A 20,205-nucleotide genomic window follows, 5' to 3' on the forward strand; every position below is an offset into this window, starting at 1 on the left:
ATTGTTATCCTTAAAGGATCTCCTCTCTCATAAGTCACCCAGACGCGTCAAATTCCAGACATTGCTCTGTGGTGTTCCATTCAAGATTAAGCTTTGTGAAAGAGCCATTAACAATTTAATCAGTAATACTTCTGATGTCCTACTTCCTCTGTTCTAATTGTATTGCTATATTATTTGCCGCACTGGCACGCTCAATCACTGTCCTCTACAGTTTAGCCTCGTTCACGGAGATATACAACAGAGGTCCAAGAAATCTTCCAACCACTCTGGTTTTCAGACTATCCCCAAAGAATATGTATTCAGCATATAAAATAGCTAATTGTACATACTATAAAGCATTTTATTAAATAATCACACAATAACATCACATCTTTGAAATTGTCAATAAATAATCAAAATAGTTGCACATCATACATACAGAACCTTCCCTGTCTCAAGAATTTTTATTCAAGTTCCGGAAATGTCCAGGCGAATCATATATTTTTTTTTGTTAAGTCTTTTTTTATCTCAAAGCACCATTCCGCTTAGATATTCATCATCATAGTGAAATTCATTCCATCCTCCATATGTCTAGTTGTATACTGTGGTTTTTCCAGACTGCTAAATACCACGATCAGTCTAGCAAAGTGCCGGGTTTTGAAAAGGAGGACATGTCCGGAGAATTCCAGACGTCTGGTAACCCTATGACAGGAGCCTAGCCAGAAGCCCTTTTTTTTGAGGAGGGTGTCCCAACGGTAGACGTAGGGGGCCAGGTATTCTCCCTTTCTCCCCCATTGCCTCCTCCCCACCACCATCACTCCTGCCACTGCCCCCGCCGTATTAAAGTATACCTTTGATGGTGGGGATGCCTGTGTAGCCAGAGCAGTGCTTCAGCTGGCAGCATACTTTAGCTGCCGACGTTGGCACTCCTGCACATGCTCAGTTGCTGAATCACGCCTGTTATGTGCAAATTGTGTGTTTTGAGATAAGTCATTTTTCCTGCATTAAGCGTGTGTTAGCACTTAACGAGTTTAATAAAAAGGCCCCAAAGTTGGTAGAGTCTATCACAAATCAACACCAACAAAAGTCATTGTTATTTCAGTATGTGAGGTGGAAGAGGATATCTTTTTTCTTAAGGGACCTAGGGCGACAAGAGGACATCCGTTGAAACTCAGGGGTGGGAGATTTCATGGTGACACCAGGAAGTACTTCTTCACCGAGAGGGTGGTTGATCATTGGAATAGTCTTCCACTGTAGGTAATCCAGGCCAGCAGCACGCTGGACTTCAAGAGAAAATGGGATAAGCATATGGGATCACTTCAGGGAAGAATTTAGGGGGTGGGCCATTAGAGTGGGCAGACTTGTTGGGCCGTGGCCCTTTTCTGCCATTACCTTCTATGTTTCTATGTTTATTTCACAGTGTGGCCTATTTCAATTTGTCAGTTGACCTCTCTTGCCAAGACATTTAGGCCAATAGGACAGAATAGTAAGTCTGGCAGATAAAGTGTAAGCAGCGAGGCTGGGTGTCAGTGGAAAGGAGAAGGAATGGGATTTGTTCATTCTTTCTTTCAACACCAGGCGCTGGAAGAGCAGACAGGCACTTTTGCATGATTAGTGCTAAATAAAGGCCTCAGCTGACAGAAGAAGGGGATGTAATTATGGATTTCATCATATTCAGGGACATTTTTTTTTTTTTTTCCACTAATTCATCAGCATTATCTGGCATTTATTTTCACGAAGCGGCACTTCCTCCAGGAGGAATTATTACCCACTTAGGCTTATTTTGCAAGAGCCAGGCCGCGATTTAAAGAAACATGGGCTCACATTTTCAGTCATAAAGAAAATGTTCATGTCTCTCTCTCTCCTTTATAAAACAAGCTGTTATTGTTGCCTTCTGATTACTATGTTCACAGACCCTATAAACATTTTAATTATTGTCTTGACTGTTTCACATTCACTTTTCTTCCCATTGGCATTTTCTTAACTCTTCATTTTCTCTTTCCTAATCACTTTTGTTGCTTAATTCGCTTTAGACAAAAGACCCAGCCATGCAAAAGGATGGAATAGATAGACAGTAAGTCTGAACTATTTTTACCCCAAAGCTGCTCTTTCACAACCCAATTAGCGTCATCGGTGTTTGCCGAAAATGGGTTTTTCTATATAACTGAATCAACCCGGCTTAGGGTTTCCAGCTGTCCAGATTCTTCCGGACATGTACTCTAGCACCCCAACTCCTCTCCGCCCTGCCTCGCCTCTTCCCTCGCCACACACGTGCCCCTTCCCTTCCCCTGTACTAGCAGCGAGGGGCGGGGCAAGGGCGGGATTAAGGCAGAACTGGGCGGGGATGGGCAGAACTCGGTGGATCTGGGGGTACTGGCAACCCTATATATACCGCTACTAATGATTGTAAACTTATGCCTACATGTCGGTACAGTGGGCCTTTGTGGGCTCACACTTTCCACCGCCACAGCTGTACTAATTAGAGTGGGATATGGGCCTGTACCCCCTTCTCTGCAGTCCACCGCACTGACCACCAGACTACTGAGACCTCCTTGCTGCTCTAATAGGTCTGGCCATAACATCTGAAGCTGTCATGCAGGCAGGTATGGGGGTGGAAGGGGGGGTCAGTAACCATAGGGGAGAGTAAGGGAGGGGGCATGCCTTCATGCATCCAGTGGTCATCTGATCCGTTTAGCCAACCTTTGGCACTTATTCATTATTGAAACAGGTCTAGCCTCTCAAGCATGCAAGTTTTGCCCCCTTGAGGTATATACGCACTTCAGACAAACAACATAGAAAAAAAAAAAAACATCTGAAAAAGTGTTTTGAAAATGGCAATTTGGACATTTTAGGAAATAAAACACCCCAAAGCCACTTTATTTTATTCTGTTTTCCATACCATTCTCCCAGGGGAGCTCAGAACGGTTTACATGAATTCGTTCATTTTTCCCTGTCTGTCCTGTGGGGCTCCCAATCTCTCTAATATACTTGGGGGCGGTGACGGGACTAAATCGCGCGAGACAACGTCGCGCAGACAACTGAGCGCAAGGTTGACGGCGCGCCAAAGAAAAGCACTATTTTAAAGGGCTCCAACAGGGGGTGTGGGGGGAACCCCCCCCCACACTTTACTTAACAGACATTGCACTGGCGTTGTGGGGGGTTTGGGGGGTTGTAACTCCCCACATTATACTTAAAACTGAACTTTTTCCCTAAAAAACAGGCAAAAAGTTTGGTTTCAAGTATAATGAGGGGGGTTACAACCCCCCAAACCCCCCACAACGCCAGCGCGATGTCTGTTAAGTAAAATAGGGGGGTTCCCCACCAACGCCCCCCGTCGGAACCCTTTAAAATAGTGCTTTTCTTTGGAGCGCCATCAACCTTGCGCTCAGTTGTCTGCGCACCGTTGTCTCGCGCGATTTTGTTTATGAACCCTTGGGGCAATAGGGACCAAGTACCTTGCCAAGCAGCGTGGGTCTGAACCTTTAAGCAATTTTTTTGGAAGTTTTTTCTCTTTTGAAAATGAGCCACAATGTACTTTCAAGATGCACGAGTTCAGTCGGGTCGAGGTGCCCTACGTGTTAATTTCACTTGAATATGGGCAGCATCCATGTGCTTTGGTAATAAGTTTATATTCGTTTATTTTTGTTCAGGGATTTCCGAGACTCCTGAGGCAGGCCTGTTGGCCGAAACATGTACATGTCGAGTCATTGAATCATTGATTGTGCCATGATGATATTGGAAGAATAAAGATCTCTACACCTTCAGATGAGTTTGTGGACACTTTTTTAGTGCACATCATCCACCGCCTCATCCACAACACCGCAACCAGACATAGGAAAACTCACACCCCATTCTCATACCCCCCCAATTAAGGAGGTCAAACGGAAAAAACTATATGATGGCCTCCTGGCCACTCAAGCAGCCAAACTAGACAACCAAATCGCCAATCTACTGACGGCATCCCTCAACCACAAGACTTTTAGAAAAGAAATAAAGACCATACTCTTCAAGAAAACTCTGAAAAAAGAAATAATACCGCAAGTCTCAAACTCCACCTCTCACTAAAGCCAACTACCCCAAACAAATAACCTTACCCATTTCTTACTCCTTTTGAAAATGACCAATTTTTTTTTTTTTTTTGTAAGTTCTTGTTGTAATACATCTTGGATAATTCTTTTGTAATCCGCCTTGAACTGCAAGGTAATGGCGGAATAGAAATCCCTAATGTAATGTAATGTAATATAATCATTCTGTTTTGGACAATTCCATTCTTCCTTTCAAGATGTGAGGATTTGAACTATCTTTTACCTGAATATATGCACACTTTTTTTTTTTTTAAATCTGTGCAGACTTGCAAAAAAAAAAAAAAAAAAAAAATTGCTTGCTCATCACATTAATCTGCTATGTTAGACTCCATTTATCTATCATCTTCCTTGGTCATATTTTGGTGAACTATAGTTACTTTTCTACATCCAAGGCAAACACCCAAAAATGGTGAATCTGGATCAGATTCCATGGTGTCTATTCTGAAGCAAGCAAATTCAATGCTCGTTCTCACACATCCGTGGTGTAGCCACGAGTGGGCCAGGATGGGCCGGGACCCACCCAATTTGGGCTCGGGCAACAATCTTGCCCTGATCATTCCTAACATTCTTTCATAGCAAAGGATGGGCTGCGATGTGACCTTTCTCTTTTTTTTCGCCAAGACAAATGATAATAATAATTTTATTCTTATATACCGCCAAAGCCAGAGTAGTTTGAGGCGGTTCACAATAAGAAGAGCTGAAATGATTCCATACTAAGGTAGCAGCACTGATTACAGCATTCATCTTCAGCAATAGTTTTGTGATGTTACATGATTCCCTGGGGCAATATCTTTTGAGAACTAATGAACAACTGATAAATTGCCATATGCCAGTATAATCCTACCCCTCACAGACCCTGGGGAAAATGTCTCTAAGGTATTAAATCACCACCTTGCATATTCGTTCAGTTGAACTAGAGGCTGTATAATTGTGATTTCTAGGTTAACAGGCAAAGCTTGGAATATGTTATAGTTTCTTAAGTAGAACAGAATCCATATGGTGTCAGGGCCTTGTATTTTTCCAGCCTCTCTTACGCATGCAAATATTCTGTTTCATGTCAAATTGTAGTTTATTTTTCAGAACAAAGGAAAAATCTCGGCGTAGCCCATGCAATAATCAAAAACAAATGAATGTTTCTTTACAGTTTTACATAAGCGGATCTTTGTAGGTTTTTAATTGCATTTTCAGATTAGCCAACACTCATCCAAAAGCAATACAGATTCCATACATTTTGGGAAAATTGATTTTTACAGAAATTTCTTAAATTGCTTTTATTTTCTGGCCCAGATTAAAAACAGTATTTGAAATGTCAGAGCTGATTTTCACCCTGAGTCTTGAATTAACTTGCAGCTGAATACTTATGTGCATTGATGACGGTTGACAGCTGTTATATACACTGAAAATTATGACCTGCAGTGACCACCTGAAGAGACGTAGTGTAACATGCCAAAATTGTTGGAAATACAGCCTCGCAGAACAGTAGCTCTGGGAAAGGTGAAAATCCCCTCTCTACCTGCTGGTCAAATGTGCAGATGCTAACACTCAGTACATCGGAACTGTCAACACTTACATTTAAATAATTAAAAGTCTTGATTTTCCACTCTCAGTGGAATGGGGGTCAGGTTTTCAGGATATCCACAATGAATATGCATGCAGTGGAGGAGGTGCATGCGCGTTTCTCTCATGAAAATTCATTGTGGGGTTTTCCCCCTGGACAGGGTTGGAAACTATTGATTTAAAGCCTTGATCTTCACTCCCATCCCTCCAGAACTGCCAACTGGTCAGATTTCCAGGATGTTCGTAGTGAATAGGCATGAGAGAAATTTGCCTACCACGGCTGTAGTAAGGCATGCAAAGTTCTCTTGTACTTACTCATCTGTCGACGCTCCTCAAAGAATGGAAGTGAAGAGCAAAGATTTAAAGGAAAAATTCTCAACTTGGGCTACCCTCAGGACAGGTTCTTACATAGTAACATAGTAACATAGTAGATGACGGCAGATAAAGACCCGAAAGGTCCATCCAGTCTGCCCAACCTGATTCAATTTAAATTTTTTTATTTTTTCTTCTTAGCTATTTCTGGGCAAGAATCCAAAGCTCTACCCAGTAATGTGCTTGGGTTTCCAACTGCCGAAATCTCTGTTAAAACTTACTCCAGCCCTTCTACACCCTCCCTGCCATTGAAGCACTCCCCTGCCCATCCTCCTCCAAACGGCCATATACAGACACAGACCGTACAAGTCTGCCCAGTAACTGGCCTAGTTCAATATTTAATATTATTTTCTGATTCTAAATCTTCTGTGTTCATCCCACGCTTCTTTGAACTCAGTCACAGTTTTACTCTCCACCACCTCTCTCGGGAGCGCATTCCAGGCATCCACCACCCTCTCCGTAAAGTAGAATTTCCTAACATTGCCCCTGAATCTACCACCCCTCAACCTCAAATTATGTCCTCTGGTTTTACCATTTTCCTTTCTCTGGAAAAGATTTTGTTCTACGTTAATACCCTTCTTTGAATATTTGTTGTGTTATTTTAACACAGGGCCCCATTTTACCCAACGAAAGTCTAATCTCCTCTTCTATTAAACTGCGCTAGCAGTTTGTAGCGCAGAGAGCCGCGCTGAATGGCCTGCGCTGCTCCCGATGCTCATAGCGCAGTTTAATAGAAGAAGTCATAAGCTACTTAAGGTAAAATAGCTTGACTTAACCATAGCCCACATGGCTTCCAATGTTCCCTGTAAGTGGATCGATTTTTTTTTTTTTAATTATTATTTTTAATTTTTTTCTTCACCCAGAGAGTGGTAGAAAACTGGGACGCTCTTTCGGAGTCTGTCATAGGGGAAAACACCCGATTCAAGACAAAGTTAGACAAGTTCCTGCTGAACCAGAGCGTACGCAGGTAGGGCTAGTCTCAGTTGGGGCGCTGGTCTTTGACCGGAGGGCCGCCGCATGAGTGGACTGCTGGGCACGATGGACCACTGGTCTGACCCAGCAGCGGCAATTCTTATGTTCTTATCAAAAATTACAAAGACTAGGGGGCACTCGATAAAATTACAGAGAAATACTTTGAAAGCCAATAGGAGGAAATATTTTTTCACTCATAGAACAGTTAAGCTCTGCAACGCATTGCCAAAGGATATGGTAAGAGCAGTTAGCATAGCTGGTTTTAAAAAAGGTTTGGACAAGTTGCTGGAGGAAAAGTCCACAGTCTGCTATTGAGACAGGCATGGGGGGGGGGGGGGGAAGCTACTACTTGCCCTGGATCACCAAAGGACTGTTATATTTCATGCACAATGTTGTCATAGGACAAGGGTAGGCAATTCTGGTCCTCGAGAGCCGGAGCCAGGCCAGGCCAGGTTTTCAGGATATCCACAACGAATATGTATGAGATAGATTTTCATGCACTGCCTCCTTGAGATGCAAATCTATCTCGTGCATATTTGTTGTGGCTATTCTGAAAACCTGACCTGGCTCCGGCTCTCGAGGACCAGAATTGCCTATTCGTGTTAAAGGAAAACTTCATAGACATTCTGTTGCACTGCCCGGCATCCACATTACTGTAAAGAGAAGACTTGCATAGCTACCTTTACCTTAGGGTAGATTCACAAATCTCCTCCTTTTTTGGGGGCGATCCGTGTGCGATCTGTGGCTGAGTCTTCCCGGACGATTGATCCACAATGCGTCCTCATGCAAATCGCGGCGATCGGAGGCACGTCCCACACCGACCACACGGATCGCTGCAGAGCGATCCTGACGCATGCGCAGACCATCTTCTTTGCCTGTAGATGGTCTGCGCATGCTCTCTGCATGAACAGAACACGCCGTAATGCAGCCCCGCTTTTAACCTGAGGGCTTGCAGGGCAGCAGAGAACAGAGGCAGGGCGGCAGAGAGCAGAAAGGCAGGGCGGCAGAGAGCAGGGCGGCAGAGATCTGTTTGCACAACGGAGATGTTTGATGGTTTCAGGGCTGCAGGGCTGGGATTTCACGGCGGCAGAGAGCAGGAGAGTCGGCAAGGACGTGAGCGACTGGTCTTCAGCAGTCGCTTCAGTTTGGATCGGCCAGCCCAATCGGTGTTCCTTCTTGAGTTTAGTGAATCGCTGTCTTCCTACTTTGCATGCCATTTCCCCTCATTTGCATGTGCGGATCGGATCGGGAGGAAGGTTAGTGAATCAGGTCGGGGTCGCAGACTGGTCAAGACATGATCGGTGGGCTTAGTGAATCTGTTTTCTGTGCCTAGCCTTCAACGTGCCTAGTGGACAAATGATGAGACTACTGCTAGGCCCACCCTGCATAATTAGGACTTTAGCCTCATTTCTTGATACGGCCTCATTGAATATCTTAATTCATTCTCTGATAATAACCAAGCTGGATTACTGTAATTTTTTATATAAAGGAATTGCTCTAAAAGAATTACGACCAGGGCTGGATTTTCCCATAGGCTAACTAGGCTTCAGCCTAGGGCCTCAAGATCAAGAGGGGCCTACATTCAAATTGTTAGCAAAATTAAAATTATACTATTCTAAAAACAGTGAACACTAAAACACTGAACCGAAAATAAGGAGAAATTCTACGCTTCGGGATCGGAACTGGCTCCGGCCGCAACGGGGCATCGACTCGGCTTCTCCCTTTCTTTTTCTCGCCCTGGGAGGAGGATCGGGGAGGGAAAGACGTCAGTCCGGAGACAGCTGGGCAAAGCCCAGCCCCACGGGGAGAGAGGCAAAACGTGGATCCATCAGGACAGGGTGGCCCAGACTGGCATCGGGGTGGGGGTGGGGTGGGGGGTTTCGGTGGAAGGGGGATGGGAGGCAGGCGGGCATCGGAGGGGGGTGAGGTGAGGAAGGAAGCACTGGGGGCACTATGGACATAGGAAGGGGCAATGTTGTGTCTTATGTTTGATTAGTTATTGTTACAAGTACTATATATGGTGCTGAGAATAAATGTCCAAATAAGTGTTCTCGACTTTTTTAAATTTATTATCTGTGTCACATTTTTTATAAAGGTTAGTACCAATAACAACATGTTTCATTTAACATATTGATATATATCACAGTAATGATGTATTTTATTATCTCTCATGTAATTTACAAACTTAAAAATGGGAGGTGAAAGGGCCTCATAAGTGGAATAGCCTAGGGCCTCTTTTCATCTAAATCTGGCCCTGATTACGGCATTTATAAATAATCCGAAACGCCGCTATAAAACTCATCACTAATAAGAAAAAATATGATCATGTAACACCCCTCCTCCAGAAAGCACATTGAATCACATAGAAGATAGCTGTATTAACTTTCAAAATATTAACAGTTAAAGCACCAGTATTTTTAGAACTTTAAGATCAGAGAACAAAAATCTTTCTATTCTGTCTTTGAGAATCATTTACACAAGACGGGCTACTATCTTTTCGGTCACAGCTCCACAAATATGTGTTACAGTGGTTAGAATTACAGCCTCAGCCTGTAGGTTGTGGGTTCAAATCCCATGCTGCTCCTTGTGACCCTGGGTAAGCCACATAATCCTCCATTGTCCCAGGGTCATTAGATAGAGTGTAAGCCCACTGGGATAGGGAAAATGCCTGAGTTCCTGAATGTAAAACCACTTAGGCCATAAATGATATATAAGGGATGGGGCCTGAGGAGTCTGAGCAAATTAGGGCCTTCAAGATACCCACTTATGCCAGATTCATGGGCTGAAATTGTCAGGGTGCATTTGTCGGAGCATAATTGTCCTGCGCGGATTTGTCAGTTTACTGGATTTTATATATCTATGAAATATTAGCATTGGAAATGATCCGTGCTAAGCATCATTCTATATAGGTGACATGACTCAGAAATAGCACACGGTAGATCAACCAAAGTGGCGAGTAGCAGAGCATCAAGAGGTAGGTTGGGAAGGTAGTAATTGGGAAGAAAAACTTAACTTTGCTGAAAGAGGTGGATTTACCGATTAAATACTGTTGTTCCCGCAGGATTAAATCTGGAGCTCGAATGGGCCACTTTACCTTGAGGGGTGGATGTCGGGGGTACCTCCTTATCTTGGTAAATGGATAGTGCTTTAAAATTTCTTATTAAATTTGTCTAAATCCAACATTAAAATAGTCCCTTTGATGGCTCCCCGGGCCCATTCTGCTGCCATGAATAGCCATGACGTAAGCATCAGCTGATTGGTACGGGCGGGTGTATAAGGGAGAAAAAAGACGTCGCGGCCATGTTGAATTACATTCAGTGGTCTGGTATGACGGAGTAAAGTTCTAATAAGGTACGACTGTGTTGATTTTAACTTAAATCATATATTTTTTTTTTAAATAATACTGGGAGTGTGGGGAGTGAATTAAAGTACAACTGTTAGTGTATTTAATGATTTAAAAGGCATTTAAAAGAAAAATGGAAACGGTTTTGTTTCTCTTTTTAAATAGGGATGGTAAGCCTTGAAAAAACCTTGTTTGGGTGAAACATGTTGACTTCTATGTCCCTCAATGGAAGACCAAGTTAAAAGCTAAAGTACTTTTAAGAATAGAATGTCCCCTAAGGCAGGGGTGTCAAAGTCCCTCCTCGAGGGCCGCAATCCAGTCGGGTTTCAAGGATTTCCCCAATGAATATGCATGAGATCTATTTGCATGCGCTGCTTTCATTGTATGCTAATAGATCTCATGCATATTCATTGGGGAAATCCTGAAAACCCGACTGGATTACGGCCCTCGAGGAGGAACTTTGACACCCCTGCCCTAAGGGGTGTTATAAAAATAGTACAAGAATAACATAAAATTAAAAAAAATAAAGTTTGTTGCTCCAGTGACGAGATAGTACATAAAGCCTAGGGCGATGAAAATCTTTGAGCCCAGGTGGTACTTCCGAGGAGCTGGGGATTGGCTGTTGGATGTGAGGACTTTGTAATATGTACCAAGATCGGGTATACATCCTGGTGAGATCTTCATAGAATACAAGCATAACTTCCAAGCTGTGTCTAACTTTGGGTGCCGGACTTACACCTCAGGTCTATCGCCCAAAGTAAGGAACAGATAGGCTTACCTCGGTAAAGCTGCACCTAATTTTTAGAAACACCCCTTTTGAGATCCACACGAGACCAGTTAGGTGTAAGGGGTGACAAAATGTGTGGATTGGAGATCTGCACATAATTTCCCCAATCGGTGTTAATAAAATGCTTTTGTAACATGAATAATTGCTCTACTTAACCAATAATTGTGCAACCAGAGGTATGGGGGAAGGAGTACATACATGGCAGGGGGGGATCAGGGAAGGAGCGGGGGAGCAGAGACAAGGGCGGGGGAGGGGCACTTCCAGCGGGTGCCTCTCACCCTCGTTACGCCACTGATCAGGTCCATACTGTCTGTAATATTACATCTTCAGTAGGGTCTGATTTAGTAAATGCTTACCCTGCAGACACAGAAAAGGAGAACCATCTCACTAAATTAAGTCCTCAGGCTGCCAGTTTAGACATGACTACCTGAGAGGAACAGACATGTCAGCTCTTGGCAATGGATAAAAGCAGCTGACTTCAAGATGATTTTTCAGCAGTTTGGTGAGATGAAAAAGCTCGCTGCATGCAAAGCAAGTTCTAACAACATCTTTGCAACATAGGCATAGGAGAGACATCTAAGAGCACAGGGCGTGTTTTAAATGAGAAGCTATTGAGTCATGAAGGACTGCTGAAATTCCTGGCTGGATCTGGCTGCCTGCCCTGTGTACTTTTCACACCGAGGGGCACATTTTCAACATGATCCAGCCCAGTGGTCTCCTACTCAAACCCTTTGCAGGGCCACATTTTGGATTTGCAGGTACTTGGAGGGCCTCAGAAAAAAAAAAAATAGTTAATGTTTTAGTAAAGAAATGATAATTTTGCATGAGGTAAAACTCTTTATAGTTTATAAATCTTCCCTTTTGGCTAAGTCTTAATGATAATATTGTCATTTATAGCTAAAGAGACATGGTCAAGAAACTGTTTTATTTTACTTTTGTGATTATGATAAACATAGCGAGGGCCTCAAAATAGTACCTGGCGGGCCGCATGTGGCCCCTGGGCCATGAGCTTGAGATCACTGATCTAGTGAGTGTCTATTAAGGAAGAGGCTACAGCTTTTGAAAATTTCTTGAGGCTTTGCACCCAAGGACTCCTTTTACTAAATAGCATTAGAGCTTTTACAAAACGGTGATAGCGTTTTGTTTTGTTTTTTTGCACTGGCCGGCACGCTGAATGCTTTGCGCTGCTCCTGACACTCGTGGAGTTCCTATGTGCATCGGGAGCAGCGCAGAGCATTCAGCGTGCTGGCCTGCGCTAGAAACTACTATCGTGATTTTGTAAAAGTGTGGGGGGGGGGGGGGGGGGGGAGATTACCGTGAGCCTGGTTTGAAAAGCCTTCTGGACCTCCCAGACATGTCCTCCAAAGGAGGATATGTCCAGAGAAATCCGGAGCCCTGGTAACCCTACAAATAACCCACATGCGCTTGTGAAAATTCAAACCTATGTACACGGACCTGGAAGCCCCTCTTCAGCTCAGTCCTAAGAATGGCTTCTCTCGCCAGAGATAAAATTGGTTCATAGACAACGGCGCGAAAGACAAAGGCACGCCCAGACAATTGAGCGCAGCGCAGAGGTGCGCACCGCTCAAAATTACTGTTTTTAGGGGTTCTGACGGGGGGGGGGGGGTTTGTTGAGGAACCCCCCCCACTTTACTTAATAGGCATCATGCCAGTGTTAGGGGGGGTTTGGGGGGTTGTAACCTTCCACATTTTACTGTAAACTTCACTTTTTCCCTAAAACAGGGAAAAAGTGAAGTTTTCAGTAAAATGTGGGGGGTTACAACCCCCCCCAACGCCCCCACAACGTGGCACGACGTCTATTAAGTAAAGTGTGTGGGGGGGGGTTCCCCCCACGCCCCCCTTGTCGGAGCCCTAAAACAGTAAGTATGAGCGGCGAGCGCCTCCGCGCTGCGCTCAATTGTCTGGGCGCGCCTTTGTCCCGGCGCGCTTTTGACCTGATACCATAAAATTACATGTTGCAGTTGAACTGTGTGCATGTCATTTTACCCGCACATAGGCTGAGCAATTTCAAAGACTCCATTTTTACTGGCAAAAAAAAAAAGTCATTTATCTGCTGAAATAGGTTTTGAAATTGTCCTCTTCCTCACATGAACAATTTTTTTTTTTATTTTTTTGTAATGGTAAACAAAACTGACAACAATGTAGCAACAAGTTTTAAAGCGTGAACAGTTGCCGGAATGAAAGAATGTATCGAGCCGGAATGAAAGCACCCACTCCCTTGGATTGAATATTTTTTTTTTTTTTTTCTGTCCGTTCCTGAGTTGGGAGTGCCCGCATTGCATCACTTCAGTGCTTTGGGATCCCTCCTACATGCAGGGCTCCAGGGTCAAAATGCCCTAGTTACCCTCCCTCCTTTATCCACAGCCTCTTGTGGCCTCACTGATCTTTATATAGCCATCTAAGCCATGCTGCACTTAGTAAGTGCGCTCTGCCGGCTGGTAATTTGGCTCTTGCAAGCTACAATTAGGGGCTTAAGAAAATGTTTATATCTAAGCCAAACTCCTGCAGTCTCCTGCTCTGAAACAGACAAAACCACCAGTAAGTGGATGGCCATTAAGAGACAGTATTATTACTTTTTATGGGCTCAGATCTGGCCTTTTTTGTACATGGAAGAAGTGCTGTATTAGTCAGTTCAATTGGCTGGTTCAAGAATAAAAGTATACGTGTTTCAGCCAGTACCCTGGAAAATAAAGATTATTATGTCGTAATGCTAATATCCTTGAAACAGATACCGGATCTGGGCCAGGAGTGTCTTCTACCTGGGAGAGAAAAAATGAGAAAGCCCTGCAGTTTACGTATTAGGTCACAAGGCTTGCCTTTTCCTTATATAGATCATTTTTTCCCCCCTGTTGGATATATGTGTTTCATTTCTCGTGATTAGAGTGTGAGACACAGTGGTTAGAGCTACAGCCTCAGCACCCTGAAGCTGCGGATTCAAATTCCACGCTGCTCCATGTGATCCTGCTCGAGTCACTTAATCCCCGGTTGCCCCAGGTGCATTAGATAGAGTGTGACAGGACAGAAAGGGGAAAATGCTTCAGTACCTGAATGTAAACCACTTAGACTACATACAAGTGGACTATAAATACTAAAAATAAATAGATTTATTTCATCTTTTTTTTTTTTCTCTTTACTGTGTTTGTTTATGTATTATGATTTTATTGTGCGTATTATTCTGAACCTTGTCCAGAGCAGTGGATAGGCAGGTTCCCTGTAAGCTGAGCAGGAGTCCTCCAACTACTTTCCTGCCAGTGGGGGGAGCTGTTTTACTCTCTGCAGAATGCCAGGGAACCTGCCTATCCCTAGTGACAGAAACACAGTATTGAAGTACCGCCCCTTCCCCCCCCCCTCAACTAGCAGCAATGCAGCTGGAGGACTTTAGCTTAGCTTAGAGCAGGGATCTCAAAGTCCCTCCTCGAGGGCCGCAATCCAGTCGGGTTTCCAGGATTTCCCCAATGAATATGCATTGAAAGCAGTGCATGCACATCGATCTCATGCATATTCATTGGGGGACATCCTGAAAACCCGACTGGATTGCGGCCCTCAAGGAGGGACTTTGAGACCCCCTGGCTTAGAGGGAATAGTGGACAGGTTATCAATATTTAAAAGCATATAAATAAATAAATATATCACTAAATACATATGGGGCATAGAAACTCAAAAGAGTTGTATTTTTGTTAGGGGCTGAGAGTCTGATAAGAACAATGAGAACAAAGTGAGAAGGTGAGAACCAGGTAACGAAACAATGAGACAAGGTGGTGAACGTAGGGTGACGTGTCAATACCGTGTGGGGCAATGTCGCACCTGCTAAGCTACATAGAGAAAGGCTTATCCAGTAGAAGAAAGGAGCTGTTAATACTGCTGTACAAGTCATCGGTGAGGCCTCATTCGATTTTGGAGTCTGTATCTCACTAATGGGCCAATTTCTCAAAACCTAATGCCTAAAGGCAATTAGCACTAGAATTAATGTGCCACCCAATGCTCTAATGCGGTGTTCTTCAACCACCGGTCCATGGACCAGTGCCGGTCCACAGAAATTTCCTGCCGGTCCACAGGGCCAGCACGTGCATCAGGCCCAAAACAGTGTTCTTCAACCGCCGGTCCACGGTGCTATCGATGCGGCGTTATCTTCGAGCCAGCTCCCTCTTCCTAACTGATTCAGTGCACAAAGCCACGGGCAGCGGCTCCTACGGGCATCCTGCGCTTGAACCGGAAGCCTTCTCTCTGACGTTGCAACGTCAGAGGGAAGGCTTCCAGATGAGGCACGGGACGTGCAAGGTGCAATTAGTACTATTATGGGGGCGGAATCTTGGGTGGAGATTGGGTAGAGATGGGCGGGGTCTGGCCCACGACTTAGCCCAGTGTTCTTCAACCGCCGGTCCATGGACCGATGCCGGTCCACAGAATAATTATTTTATTTCTGCCGGTCCATAGGTGTAAAAAGGTTGAAAAACACTGCTCTAATGATTTCAGCACAGACCACATTTAAAAGAGGGCATCCAAACAACAACAAAAATGTTGTCAGGTTTGCTTAGCACTGGCAAAAAAAAAAAAGAGTCAGGTCTGGGGAAGTGTTGGAAGGGTTGGTTGTGAGAAGGGGTATTCTCTCCAACCAACCTGACCACCCTGCCTGAACAGACTTCCCGAAAAACTTTAGCCCTGGTGATCCAGTGGGACCCCTCCCCAGAGGCAGACATAAACCCTGATCTGCCCCCCTAAGGCAGGTCCCAAGAGACCTTGACCCCCCCCCCCCCCGAGGCAGGTTCCAAGAGACCTCCTGAAGCAGGTCCCATTTAGGTAGACCCAGATATGAACCCCCACCCCCATCCCAGGCAGGATCAGAAACCCTCCTGATGGCCCAGGGGCCTACCCCACTGCCCTGACATACCTTGAAAAAATAGGCAGGGAGAAATAGGCATCCTTTCCTCCTCCCTCCAGGGCATCGTCATCCAAAATGGGAGCACCTTTGCGCACCTGGTGCATTCTGGGATACAATGAGAGGGGCCTAACCACCAAATAAGGGAAACTTCTTTATTTGGTAGTTAGGCCCCATCCAGTGCATTCCAGAATACACTGGGAGCAGAGTGCTACCATTTTAATGACAATGCCCTGGAGGGAAGAGGAAAGGATGCTTACTCCCTCTTTCCTGCTTGCCTTCAGTTTCTTCAAGATACGGTATATGGGGGCCACAGGGTAGGCCCTAGGCTACCAGGAGGGCATCTGGGCCTACCTGGGATGGGGGCTGAGTGTTGGATCCTTGTTCTACTATTGTTTTATTTATATATGCATTGGACTCTGATTAAAATTTATTTGCCAACTTGATCACATGGTCTTCTCTGCTTTATTCTCTTCTTTTTTTTTTGGCTTGTATTTCAGTGCCATTTTTTAAATTTACCCTAAGATGTGCCTGTTTCCAGTTTGAGGTAGGTATAGGTGGCCAACCTCACCTGTATGGATACACAGGACTTTGCAACACTGAACCACATGACTATGAGGTGCTGGAAGCAGCGTAAACTAACTGTGGGTAAAACTTGTTGCTAAACTGACTTGCTGACAGAAGCAATCAGAAGAATTTAGAATGAACTGGTCTAATGCAGTGCTCATCCACAAGAAATTATTAAAAGGAGTTGCATGTAAAATAAACAAGATATGGCTAAGATAGAATGTACTAGGGGAGAGTATGGAGGTCCCCAGGGGGGGGGGGGAACTATTGTTTGCTAAACCATGAATAAAGGGGAACTTTGGCACAATTAAAAAGTATAGTCATCAGTGGAATGTTTCAGGTTGAGTACTGTATTTTTTTGCTCCATAGGACGCACCTGACCATAAGACGCACCCTAGATTTAGAGGAGGAAAACAAGAAAAAAACATTCTGAACCAAATTCTCCCTGCCAGGCTCTGAACCCTGTCCCCCCTTCTTGCCAGCCTCTGTACCCTGTCCCCTCTCTGGGCAGGCAGGAGCAGGGCACAGGGCAAGCAGGGACAGGGAACAGGGCAGGCAGGGACAGGGAACAGGGCAGGCAAGCCTAGTGGACTAGTGGCAGGCAGGCCTAGTGGCCTAGTGACAAGCAGGCAGGTCTACTGGCAGGCAGGGCCCCCACTCCGAGGCAGGCAGGGAATCTAAGTAATCCCTAAATGGTTGGCCTTCATCTGACTTCTGGATGGCCTGCAGAATGCCATTCTATATCCTAAAGCTGATGGTGACAGAGAGCAGAACCAGGGCAATGTACGCAGACACGCTCAGTTTACTGAATACAGTGAAGGAAAGAAGGAAGAAGAGGCTGGCCTCAAATACTTTACCCGTCTTCTTTATGTCTCGCCAATACAGCAGGTCAACAACTGTGGATATGGACGGGCCCCTGCGGCAAGGCAGGGTGGGCGGGGCCGGCACGACAGGCTATTCTGAGATGCTACCAGGCACTGGGGATTTGATGAGCGGCTCCAGGCTCCAGTCAGGGATTTTTATGCTCAGAGGCTCAGGGCTCCTTCTTCTTTGGGAGTTTCACGTTCAGCACTTTGGGCTTCTCACGGGGAGTTTCTCAGCTCCCTCTGATCTCGGGAACTGGGCGGCAGCTGCTCTGGACTGAGATGGGAAGTGGACAGTGAAGGGCGGGTGGGAATTATCTCCAGTGCCGCCGGTTAAATCCAGCACTTCATCATCACCATCTTGCTCCTAGAAGCGCAGCTTGTTTTCTTCCTTCTCCTCTTCCCTCACAGCGGCTCCTTGCACATTTTGTATTGTTTATGTATTTTTATGATGACTGCTCTCGGCCGCTGCTTGTCTTCCATCCGCCTGCCCAGTCTGTGAGCATGCTCCAAACGGATCTGGCCAGCGGGCAACGGCAGCTCTGCCTGCAACCAAGACTCTAAAGTGGAGAAGAGATAGCATTTCAGGGGGGGGTGGGGAAGAGTTGTTATATTCACTCCATAAGACGCACCCTTATTTCCACCCACTTTTTTGGCGGATCTCCCGAGCTACTGGGTCATTGGGGCTCATCAGGTGATGAGCGGTGGGCCGGCGGGGTGCCATGCCTGGTGGGTCAGGTGACCTGGATAAAGGGGCATGAGGGACATGCCATCCCTCTGACCCTTGCTGAGGCGGCAGGGTCGAGGGCACTGAATGTTTTTTATTGGGTAGCTCGGGAGGAGCTTTTGGATTTCATGTTAATTAAGTTATAATTGAAGTTATAATATGTTAAGTGTTATGATTAATAAACTGAGCTGCGGCTAATTACCATCAAAGAATCTAGTGTATTTTTGTGGTAAGAGTAATGTGTCAAAAGAGTTGGATTGTTGGGGTGACAACGGGGCCAATCCAGATCCCGCTGTTATTTACTAGAAATGGGAGCCCGAGACCCCGTGTCGATGGGCGGAAGATAACACAGGGCTGGCGGGCCTTCGTGTCGCCCATCGGCTGGGGCGGTCGGGGGGGGGGGGGGGCGGAGGAATAAGGGTGCTGTGGGATTGGCCAGTTCAGTGAGTCAGGTGCCAATGTTTAAATTAATTGGAGGGAAGGCAGAGGGCGCACGGGGGGGGGGGCGAGGTGATTTAAGGGGGAGGCAGTGGAGGACTCAACCGTTTGGGTCCTCCAGGGCGGTTTTTGTGGTCTTACCCGGTGAGTCTTTTGTGTTGGTGGCGGCATGGTGGCGCGGTCGGCGGCGGTTGTGGAGCCTGTTTCGGATGAGGTTGAGATCTCTTTCCGGGCCGGCGATTCCCTTTTGGAACCTAATGACACATGAAGGTTGTTAGGATGTAGTCACCAGTTACTTTTTGTTACACAGTATATAAGAAGTGCAACGCACAGAGCAGTTAGAGCAGTGGTTCTTAACCTGGGTTCGACCGAACCCCAGGGGTTCGGTGAGTCAGTCTCGCGGGTTCGACGGAGGTCAAAACACACCTCCGACTCATATAGCGCTTCGGTCACGTTCAGTCATCTATCAGTTATTCAGTGATTTTGATCAAGACTGATCGTGTACTCGGTTTCTTGATCTATCAATCAACAGCAGAAGTCACACTGATTTGCAGAAAATTTCATTATTATGTTATTATTATTCGAAATATAGGAGAACTTTTTTGTTTTCAAAATTGATATTATTTTTTCCCTCACTGTATACCTATGTTTTGAATTTGTAGAAATCATATTTTATTTTTCCAATAGGAAGGGTTCGGTGAACACGCATATGAAACTGGTGGGGTTCAGTACCTCCAACAAGGTTAAGAACCACTGAGTTAGAGAGAAATATTCTGCTAACTGCTTGCTAGCCGCACAGGGAGAACTTCTCTCCCTGCTATTGGAAAATCAGTCTGCTGTACTTCTTTAATACTTGTTAAAAGCTGCTTTTATTTTGTAATCTATTTTTGCTATATCAATAAATGTACAGCATTCTTTCTTTCTCAAGATGCCCCTCATGTACTCAGATATTCGCTATCCATAGTACTCCAATTCAAATGGAAGTTCTAAAGAAATACTCAGTTACTCATTACCCATTGAACCCCAATCTGTAACTTTCCCCTCTTCACTATTGTATTATATTTAGACTCATTGTACGATACTGTATTAGACTTATGTATGGTGTTGCCTTTAGACTTATTGTATTATATTTAGACTCGTTGTATTATATTGTACTGTGTTGTATACACTCATTGTATTATATTGTATTGTATTGTATTGTTTTGTCTTGTATTGTATGTTGACTTATTGTATTGTATTGTGACCTTGTTATTCGCTGAATGTCCAGCCTTCTTACAGTGTGAACCGCCTAGAAGTCACCTGACTATGGCGGTATAGAAAAATAAAGTTATTATTATTATTATATTATAAATGATAAGCACATAGCAGTGTGTTGTGTGGTCATTACTTCTATGAAGGGTTCGAGCAGCCAGCTTTTCAAGTTCAGTACTACAGAATCTGCCTTTGTATATTTCAGCAGCTCTTCCTATGCTGGGTGTGACCCAGTTTTCATCTACCGTACTTGTGATTTTAAAATTTATGTAACACTGTGTTTCCCACTGTATTTGCGCTTTAGCAAATGGTTTTTCTTTGCTGTTTCAGACTCTTAAAAAAAAAAAGAGAAAGATTTTTGTCTTTC

The sequence above is a fragment of the Geotrypetes seraphini genome, chromosome 11 (assembly GCF_902459505.1).
Source record: "Geotrypetes seraphini chromosome 11, aGeoSer1.1, whole genome shotgun sequence".
Lineage (NCBI taxonomy): Eukaryota > Metazoa > Chordata > Amphibia > Gymnophiona > Dermophiidae > Geotrypetes > Geotrypetes seraphini.